Source organism: Myotis davidii, unplaced genomic scaffold (assembly GCF_000327345.1).
Source record: "Myotis davidii unplaced genomic scaffold, ASM32734v1 scaffold590, whole genome shotgun sequence".
Taxonomy (NCBI): Eukaryota; Metazoa; Chordata; class Mammalia; order Chiroptera; family Vespertilionidae; genus Myotis; species Myotis davidii.
Genome location: NW_006282381.1, coordinates 3,226,826 through 3,237,543, shown reverse-complemented (window position 1 = coordinate 3,237,543; position 10,718 = coordinate 3,226,826). Strand labels below are relative to the sequence as shown.

The window sequence follows — 10,718 nt, the reverse complement described above, 5'->3', positions numbered from 1 at the left end:
ATATATAATTTCTTTACACTGTATACCTCTGAGGTAAGTTTTACTATTGCCCCCATTTTAGAGATAAAGGCACTGAGTCACTAGGAGGATTCGTTTCTTTGGGAGGATGCAGCGACTATGTGGTGGGTCTAGGATTTGAACCCAGGAAGTATGATTCTAGAGCTTGTGCTGAGAACCATCACAACACCTACCGTCTCACTCTCCTGAGGTTCCCCCTCAAAAGAACAATGATCCATGTTCTTCACTATCTTCTATAAATATTAACATGTATCTATGACGCTGTATTTCATGTATTCATCCACCACAGTCCACTGGAGGAGTAAAGATGTGTCTTGATTACTTATGTGGCTTTAGTCCGCAATGAAGTGTCTCACATATGCTAGGTGCCCAGTAGATGTTAACAATAGAACCAAAGAGAAAAAGGAATAGTTGAACTCATAGGAAATAGATCTAGAAAGAAAATTATGTCAATGTCTAAGAAAAATGAGTATCTTTCCTTCCTCTCTGATCAAAGGTATCCAAGTATGAATTCCCTGATCTGGGAAAAGATGAAGGTGCGGACATTTAAATGTCTGTTTCCTGTCTTGATGCTCCATTGCTAAAATCCAGGAATAACTTTTAAAATATATATGGAAGCCCAACCAGTGTGGTTTAGTAGTTGAGCATCAACCTATGAACCAGGAAATCACGATTCAATTCCCAGTCAGGGCACATGCCCAGGTTGCAGGCTCGATCCTCAGAAGGGGGCGTGCAGGAGGCAGCTATATAAAATTATATATGGAAGAATAAAGTTGTCAATCTGAATATTTGTTTGCCGTATTATAGCCTACCTGACTACTAGTATATACTTTTATCCCCGGATCTTCATTATACAGGGTGGGCCAAAAGTAGGTTTACAGTTATAAGTACGTAAAAACACAGAATTTATTCTTGTATCATTATTATTTATCAAACATTTTATTATTTTTCATATGAACAACTATAAGCCTACTTTTGCCCCTGTATATTTTCAGTGACATGCCACAGCCACTCATCACTACTAAACTTCTCCACTCAGAATTCATCTACATAAAGCTGTACTTGGGTTTAACGGGAATTTAATGAAAATGTGTAGGTTCATTTATTTCATATGAAATCATATGATGACTGTACTTTTCTAGTTCAGTGTCATCCATAAACATCTTAAAGCTTGCTCATGCATTCTGAATAGGAGAACTATATCCTGCTTTCACACTTATCATGCTTGTTTAGGGCGCAACGGCTCTGCTTTTGATTCTTCCCAAGTTAGCCTGCAAAATATTGGAGCATCCTCATCAATAATATCATCTCATGCCCCATCCATCCATAATTATTCCTTCCCCGGGGCCGTGGGTTTTAATGCAAAAGATGGCTTGATGGTTAATATTAATGTTAAGAAATTCAAAATATTTCCAGAAGGGCATCCTCTCAGCACTGTTTCCTATCTGGACCGCTCACTCTGGGCTTGGCGTGGGGTCTAACCTTGGAGCTGTGTCCTGACATTACAATTATTGCACTAGAAGCTGAAAGCTCACATTTTTATCCTGAAAAGCCCTCGGGTGACAATCAGGCTTAAATTCTGTGATTTTAGTGCATGCGATCATCTGATAATTCTGCAAGCACGTCTTGAATACCAATAATACGCCAAGTCTTGTGTTCAGTTCCAGGGATACAAAGATGGTCAGGAGGTCACGTCCCTTTTGGGGGAGAGAAAGAATCATGCTACTTAGAATAAAATAATGATAACTGCAGCCCAGCCTGCGTGGCTTAGTGGTTGAGCATTGACCTATGAACCAGGAGGTCGCGGTTTGGTTCCCCATCAGGGCACCTGCCCGGATTGCAGGCTTGATCCCCAGTATGGAGTGTTAAGGAGACAGCCAATCAATGATTCCCTCTCATCACTTATGTTTCTGTATCTCTCTACCTCTCCCTTTTTCTCTGAAATCAATATATATATTGATTAAAGTTTTCATTATTTCAACTTTCTTTTTTCATTTTACGTGAGACATTACTAATCTATATATCTTTCCATTCCTAATTGACACGATAAAATACACAAAAAAAGCATGCTTCATTAAATGATGTATTTCTTGTGACAGGGCTACTCAAGCTGTGTTATGATTAACCAAAGAACTTGTATGCATATATGTATAACCCATGGATACAGACAGTGCAGAGAAGGCCTGGTTTGGGGTGGGAGAGGGGGGAAGGGGACAGTTGTAATACTTTCAAAAATAAAATAAATTTTAAAAAAAGAATAACATCAGGAATTTCGATGAGGGTGACATTTAGGGTTTGGTTTGGTTTTGTTCTCTTGCCTTTCAATACCTAGAGACCACTTTTCTTAACTAGACAAAATTGTAGCCAGAAAACTCTTAATGGTCCGTGGAGAAAAGAATGATATAGTACCAGCTCTTACTGTAGTTGCTATTTTAAATCTGGACACTATTTTACCAGGACCAAGAAAGGGCTTATGGTTTATTGTTATGGAATAAAAGGTTCACTCAGTCCTCAATACACACCCGAAGCCTGAAGCAAGTGTCTCCAAAGGTTTGTATATGCATTTTAATGTAATGAAATTATATTTCTCGTTTGAAAATGCATGTGTATATGTGCAATTATGTGTATTTTCCCTCTCTGATTTTAGCTAATTTAAACAGGCATCACCTGGGCAAATACTCCATGTTAATATAATATTTACTTTTACTATTCACATTTCTTTTCCTTACGGTAAACAGTCCTCTTTGCTCCTGGTTCTGCATAATCCAAATTTAACGAAGCATTGTTTTTAAGCAGTCTTTTGTAATCACCGCTGTGGATTACAGAATGATTCATTACCACCTTTTGGTGTAGTTACTATCCCTTGTGTACAATAGTCCTGCTTTTGGACGGTTTCATTTTCCAAGGTTTTAGCTACCTGCAGTCAAGCATGGTCCCGAAATATTAAATGGAAAATTCCAGAAATAAACAACTTTAAGTTCTAAATGGCCCAGTTCTGTGTAGTGTAATGAAGTCCTATGCTCACATCCCCAGGGGTCAGAAGTGGAGCAAAGGAAAGCCCAGTGGTCATTTCTGCAGGTAAATGGTAACCTGCTCTGCTCCGGAAAGCCTGTGGTGGTGTTAGCGCAATATTACTAAATATCGATATTAACACCCTGTGGGCGGATCACGAGAATTCTCGCTCCACCGTACACAGTGTTTTACAAAGTATCACACTTTAAAAAGATATTAGCTTGTAAGAGCACGTCATCCATAACTCCAAAATGCAATGGGTGTTTCATTTTAAAGCGCGCCTTTAGCATTTATGTAAAACGTTTTTGGGTTTTTTTGTGTTTTTTTTTTGTTTGTTTGTTTTCGTTCAATAGGAACTTATCTGGCCACTGGGTAAAGCTAGCAATAAAACTACTGGTCTGCAATGTGTTAATAAAGGAAGAAAAAAATATATGTGGTGAATAGGATCAATGGTAAGGACAAATATTCTATCTGTGAAATTGCCCACTTTATAAGTTACACTTTATCATAGGGATGCAGGTATAAGAAAAAGCATAGTACCTGTAGGGTTTGCTGCTATTTGTTGTTTTAGGCCCCCATTGTGGTTTCTTAGAACAAATCCCTTGCAAAAAAAAGGGAGCTACTCTGTGTATGTTATGGAACAGATTCATAGAGAGTTTTGTAGATGTTAAAATGACCTATGAGTATACTTATTGCATTTTGGCTTTTGGCTTAGTTAGTCGTGTAATTGACATACGTTTTGAATTCATTCATTCATTAATTGATTCCCTTCTCATTAAAAAATAAAGCATTTTTTTAGATATTTTCATTAGCGGACTTATTGGAAATCCTTGCTGGCAAGCTCAGCGCAATAGATTTTTTCCCAAGCATCTCTGATTCACAAGGATGAACAGCCAGGTCCGGGTGAGACAGTTGGGAATGAAAACACCCAGCTCAGAAATGGTTGTTGTAGTACATGGTTAAGAGCAGGAGTTCTGGACTCAGATTGGCCGGTCTGATCTCAGGCAGCTGGGTATGTAACCATAGCCCCACTGCAGACATGGGAAACAAGGGCTTAAGGGCTTTATATGAGTTTATACATAGAAGGTATATTGTGCAGTACCTGATAATAGGTAGTCATGCCTGCAGAAGGCATTGCATTGATGTTCCTCTCCCTCTCGCTCTCCCTCTCCCCTCTCCCTTCCTCTCTTTTTTAGAATTAATGAAAAACATATCAGGTGAGGATTCTTTTAAATACTTTAAAAAATGAACTATGAAATGTATGTAATTCAACAAACTGTTCTGCTTCTTCACACATATCACTTTTCTAAATCTCTCAGGTGCCATCTTGGTACCAAATATGTTGGTCTCTTAGAGTTTAGGCAGAGAAAGGATATTTTGACAACATGGCTTATACAATAATACCTGTACCTTGTACACCTTCAAAAATGTCCTCCCGTCAATCGCTTTCATAGGGTCTGTAAGATATACTGCTATTCCCACTTGTTTGTTTGAAAGGACGCTAACCTCTTCTATTGATGGTTATTAGGTTCATTAATATAGGGCCCACTGTTGGAACCAGAGATTGAGGCCACTTAGTGGCTGGGTCTCAGCCTTTGTCTCCAATGGACTCGGAGGAGAGGTAGCAGGAAGAGATAGAAGGGAGGTGGAGCGCGGGCACACAATACATGCAATTACCCAGGGCAGTCAAGAGTCGTAGTGAGCACCAGCTTTCTTATCAGTTTCAGAGCTGACCAGGTTCCTTGATGAAAGAGGTAGAATTATAAATAGAACATTTGCAATATGCAATTACCATATACATATGGTGGGCATGCGTTTGCATATCTCAGAAGCAAGGTTCCCATATTTACATCAGCATGTTCAAGCTTACCACAGATGAAAATACATATTTTTTTGAAAATCAAATGAAAACATAACATGGAAACAATGACGGGACTCGATAAATGAGGAGTCGTCTGGGGCAAAGTTGTGAAAATGGAAAACCCTCAAAGCCGGTCCTTTAGCTAAATACAAGTTGCACAGGAGAATTCCTGTACATTCGCCATTATAGAATTTCCAGGATTTTAAATGCCTACAATTTGACCCTCAGCTTGCTGCTGTCCACTGTGAAGTTCAAAAGCTGATCAGTAGTACAAATGGTGTATCCATCCGCTAAAATAAACCAACTCATCTTGAGAAACTTGGTTGCTGCCTTAGTGTGGGGAGTGTTTCACCTTAGCGTCTTCTCTCTGCTGTACACTAGGCGGCGCTGTGAGCAGCCTCCTCGACTTAGCCGTGGAATATTGCAGCAAGATGTTCTATAGGGCTTTTAGTTCCTAACATTCCTTAATGTAGGTCACAGAAGTACAACTCTTGGGTGTCAAGATTCAGTGAAACTAACTCCACCAACTCTCCGGAAGGCAAGGACTCGATTTATAAATGACATTGCACGTGGAGCTCAGGTATTCCTGTACGGTTCAGTCCTAGGGATTGAGGGTATGCAGAACAATGAATTTCAAATATTTTAAAATAGCCTAACCCTCCTGTCAAACAGTGTCTTAGGTACAAACAGCTAACGTTGATAAATGTGAAGCTTCGGCAATGTGCTGCAGGCCATGCAGGTCCACGTGGCCCCATGGGCTCCATCTCCGGAGGCATTTCCCGAGGCATCATCACAAACCCTGCTCCTGGCGTAGACAGAGCTGTGCCATATATTTGTGTATAGGTAGTGCCTGGGACTGAACATGTGCCTGTGTGTGTTTCATAAGAACTAAATGCATGTAGAAATAAAATGATGTTCGTTGAATCAAGACCTCCATCTACTCTCCCTAGACTTAGACCTGCACCTTGCATACCGACTATTGTCAGTTAACAGACATCCTTCTAGTTAATGTACATCTCACACTGACTCCATGAGATAGTCTTATTTCTGTGGGGATGTAGAAACGGAAGCTAAGAGAAGTAGAGTTATTTGCCTAATGTCGCATGATGTTTAAATCTTAAAGCCGGTGTTGAGATGGAGAACTAAGTGACTTCGAAATCTGTGTCCCGTCTACTGTTCCATGATGTTGAATGGCATGGCAAGACTAACCAGGGGATCCCGCTGTCCACGGGCGATAGCTCATGCAGTGCCTTCTAACCTAATGCACCTGTTGTTTCTCCCTCTTTATCCTTGAAATTGTCACAGAAGGTATTAATGGCAGAGTTCAATGGCAGTAATTAGCCTTAGGAAATAAAAAGTACATAATACCTTAAATGAGACCTTTGGAGCCATCTTCCGGTCCCAAACCACAGCATTATCTCATCACCCCCTAGATGCCAATCTCCAGTGTGTGTCTCCATATAATAGCCATTACTATTAATGAGGCTTATGTAGGCTCACAAAAGAAATAATGAACCCCATTGAATCCAAATTATGAATCCTTGAATAGTTCCTCCTTGTGAATGAGTGCACTGCATCCCCCAGGTTTCTGTTGCACGGTCAACGATTGTTTAAATGCTGGGTCACTTGTGGGCATCTGCTCCATCTGTCAGGTGTCACGGAAACCTAGGGACATAGCAACGTCCTTCTACCACCTAACGGTGTTCATCTGTTTGGTAAATTCACGAGTTGACTCTGTAGGAGGGGTAACTCCCAAGGACACAGATCAGGGTGTGAATTTGGAAGGTGTTACAAAGACAGGAAGCAAAGCTGTCTATAAATAGATTGGGGGCATTGGAAAGGAAAGCAAGGGATTGGAAATGAATGGGCTGCTGTCAGGCATCCTTGAGTCCAATACCTGTTCGTCTGTTGTCTCGCGATGTCAGGAAACTGCCAACGGACCGGTTCTCAACAGGGTTCCTTCTGTTTCCTTTTCTCCAGACTTAGAGCATAGATTTTTTCCCCCACTTCCAAGGAGTCACCAACAAAAGGCATGAGAAAAATATAGCATAATTATTTATTTAAAATGGAGAAAAAGAATAATTATAAAGACATGTACACACACACACACACACACACAAACAGCTTTGGAGTCCAGGACCACAACTACATGGTTCTGCTTTTTACTAACTTATGTGTCTTGAACAAGTTACTTAACTACTGTGAGCCCCACATTCCCCAATGATAAAACGAGAATAAGGACCTGAAACCTATATGGTCATGTTGACCAATGTCACCCCCAATACATTTAATTTTACAAAATTTAAAGATGAGGATAAGGAAAATGGCCTTGGAGTGTGAGGATGAAGAAGTGCATTTAATTAACTAAACCAGCACATAGGTTCCCGGCTTTCTTTCTCCTCCATCTCTTTCTCTTTCTCGTTCAACTTTTCCCTCTAACTCTTGACCTGAACTCATACGAGTCATCATTAAAAGAATAATGTTAGAGTGTTTTTTCCCTTTGTTTACCCCCTTCCCCAACTAAAATGAGTACTTTGAAAGCCGTATCATTTATAGAGTCAACTCTTATTTACTATGAGTCTTGATTTTAACATTTCAGGACATACATTTCCTCTAAGGAACGGTATACTGTGCTTTGGCAGACAAATGACCCTAATTTAAATGCCCCTTGAAATTCATGTTACACGATGCTCAGAAATAAGTGTGATTCCTCTACATTCACACACGATGCAGGAATTATTTCCTAACACAAATGGAAAGAAGAAAAACAAAAGCAACCTAACATCACATTATTATCTTTCTCTACATCCATCTAAAAGCACATCTCTAACAAGTAGAAATAATTATTCTCCCCCAATGGTCACTTGGTTTGGTAAAAGGTGGCCTTGTGCTTTTGAGCTATTATTGCCTACAATAATGCATTATTCCTTTGGCTGGGATAAGGAAAACCAATGAGTATCCTGATTTCCATTAGCTGCTCGAAGTTCTATCCAAACAGCAACAAAATCTTTTTTTTTTTTTTTTGCATTTTGCCTCATTATTTAATCAGCCTGGCCATGTCTGATAGGCATTTGACCGTGTTGCCACCCCATGGTCTCACCCGTCTGAATTGGACAGTAGCACTTTTCAATCAGAATGAGCATGGCTCCTTGAATGGCCCCGGCAATTTCTCTCGCACTCATAATATAATTATGTGTGTACCTCAATGTGTGAGACTATAAACATATGCTATATATTTGAACAAGAGTGCTGTCAGCACTTTATTTTCGAAGTGTGTTCATTATGACTGAATAATAATGTGCATGCTAAGCAGAGCAGTAGCCCATACCGGGGTGATGTTTACATTACCCTGTGCCTCTCATGCTCAGAATGAATTTTCAAGTGAAGAACAATTAGCAATTCTATGGAAATTGTATATTCAGAGTGCCCTACAAATCAACCGCAGCAAGACAGCTAATAGCTCTTTATGTTCAATGCTTTCTTTGCCAAAACAGGCAAAGATGTCAAAAATAGAAGGTTGAATTTTAGTTGAAGTTATAGCAACTAAAATAACTACATGCTCAGATAAGAATATTTTTAAGTGTTGATAGGTCTTTATTTTTTTAAAAAAATAGAGACTAATGATCATTTATCCTGATTATATTGCTGTATCAATCACCAAGATCCTGTATATGTATGAGTGCAATTTTTGACTATGATTCTCTTTAACCTTCGCATGAGCACACAATGATGGTGCCTGGGGCAGATTAGTATTTTCAGCAACTTTCAGTAGCGAGAGTAGAAGTTAGGGGTGGGGAAGGGTCTTTGTCATCGAATATCCCAGGCACCTTGGATCTGGATAAGCAGGTAACTGTGGCTTGATATTTAACTCTATAAGAACAGCCTTCCTGCTTGTGTGGAAATCTGCTCTGTCCCTTATAAGAGCATGGGATGAGAAGCCGTGTGCTGGGCACACAGTGGGAACACTCTAAATATTTGTTGACTAGATTGCACAATGATCTATGTAGACAAACATGAATGACTGCAATTCTACATAAAATTTTTTTAAAGAGAATAGTCTTCTTTTTTAAAAAAAATAACCAAACTTTTATTGATTTTCAGAGAGGAAGGGAGACGGGGAGAGAGACAGAAACATCAATGATGAGAGAGAATCATTGATCAGCTGTCTCCTGCACACCCCACTCTGGGGATCGAGCCTGCAACCTGGGCTTGTGCCCTGGCTGGGAATTGAACCGTGACCTCCTGGTTCATAGATTGACGCTCAACCACTGAGCCATGCCATCCGGACTCTACATAAATTAAATGCCTTAGAATTAGAATATGAATGCTTGAAAGTCCCTATAAAAATCTTTGGAGCCTCAAATTGATTATTCCTAACAGAAACAATTGGTACCATTTGCCATTATCAAATAAAACATTTCCATGAAGAATAATTTAGCATTTAAAAATTCCCAGCAATATATTGTTTTGCGATTTAAGTGAATGATTCTCAAAACATGGTGGCTGAGCCAAAAATATGAGCATCACCTGGCGGCTTTTTGACATGCAGTTGTTTGGAATCCACCCCCGAATTGCTACGTGGGCCCGGAAGTCTGTGCTTTTACACATGATTCTGTTGATTATTAAGTTTACACTGCGCTGAGCACACATGTGGATGTTTTCCCTCTAGTCATCTTGCACAATTTCCAGGGCTTTCTAATAACCTGAGATAATATTTACCTGCTATTTGAGGTGAATGCCCAGCATCTCAGAAGAATGGCTTTCATGTGCAAATTATTAAGTTGGCTTCAAAGAAGGACCTTTGGGGCCCCTGGAATATGCGAGCTTTGTGCTCCTGTTTGACAGACAGCATTGCGTTTGATATTTACAAAGTTTCAGAGGAAGAGTTCATTTCCCCCTTTGTAAAAATGGCCTCAAATAGAAGCCAGATGCATTTGACTTGATCCCGTTTATACATAGAAACGTCCGAACCTGGGTTTTGTGATGTGAACCCTATAATATTTTTCCAGATCAGCAGCTAAAGTTACAGGATTGACATTACGGTCGTTTTTAAAAAATAAACTTTATGATGGTATAAATTGTATTAAATGTAGATAAGTGGTTCTCAAATTTTTTCATCACAGGATACCTTTATACTCTTTAAAATTTATTAAGAGGTAAAACTTCTAGTTATAAAGTAACATAGTGCATTAGGCACCCATGACTTATTTTATAGTCAAACCAGTGTGAGCGCAGAAGAGGAGGGACATGACTTTGACCTCCTGATGCCCGGGAAGGTGCTCAGAGGTTCCCAGAGGTCTGTGGACCCAGACTTGCAGAACTGCTGCTCCAAACATCTGTTTCTCCCAAGTCCCAGTCCTGGCCAAGGTGGTTCCTGTAGACCAGAGCTGGGGAACCTTTTTGCTGCCAAGGGCCTCTTGGATATTTATGGCATCATTTTCGGGCCATACAAAATTAGCAACTTAAAAATCAGCCTACTATGTTCGGTCAAACATTTAGTGAACTCACCCCTGGTGCCTTAGCAGCAACAGACCAAATGATGTTGTGGTTCTTATATGGCCCGCAGGCTGGACATTCCCCACCCCTGCTATAAACAGAAGACAGATCCATAGCTTTGCTCATAGCTTTGCTTCTTGCCAGAATTTTTCTCATACCTGATAGCAAAGATGGGCATTTATAAAACATTACTATAGGTGATTCAAGTTCACCACCACAACTCCATCAGCATCCCATCCATTCTCCCCAGAACACCCCCAATGTTCCCCAACTGCCAGGTGATTCATTCATATTCTCATTCTCTCTCTCTCTCTCTCTCTCTCTCTCTCTC

At 40.0% G+C, this 10,718-nt stretch overlaps 1 protein-coding gene and 1 long non-coding RNA gene across 3 annotated transcripts in view; one reads left to right on the top strand and one right to left on the bottom strand.

Moving 5' to 3' along the window:
* CDH8 (cadherin 8) overlaps positions 1-10,718 on the top strand; it is a 299,936-nt gene that overhangs the window by 72,555 nt on the left and 216,663 nt on the right. The gene's annotated exons all lie outside the window — the stretch shown is intronic.
* The window catches only part of LOC107181896, a 176,418-nt gene continuing 170,697 nt past the window's right edge, over positions 4,998-10,718 (bottom strand). The window contains exon 3 of the long non-coding RNA XR_001512604.1: positions 4,998-5,014. This is a non-coding gene — a long non-coding RNA (uncharacterized LOC107181896). The remainder of the gene's footprint in view (positions 5,015-10,718) is intronic.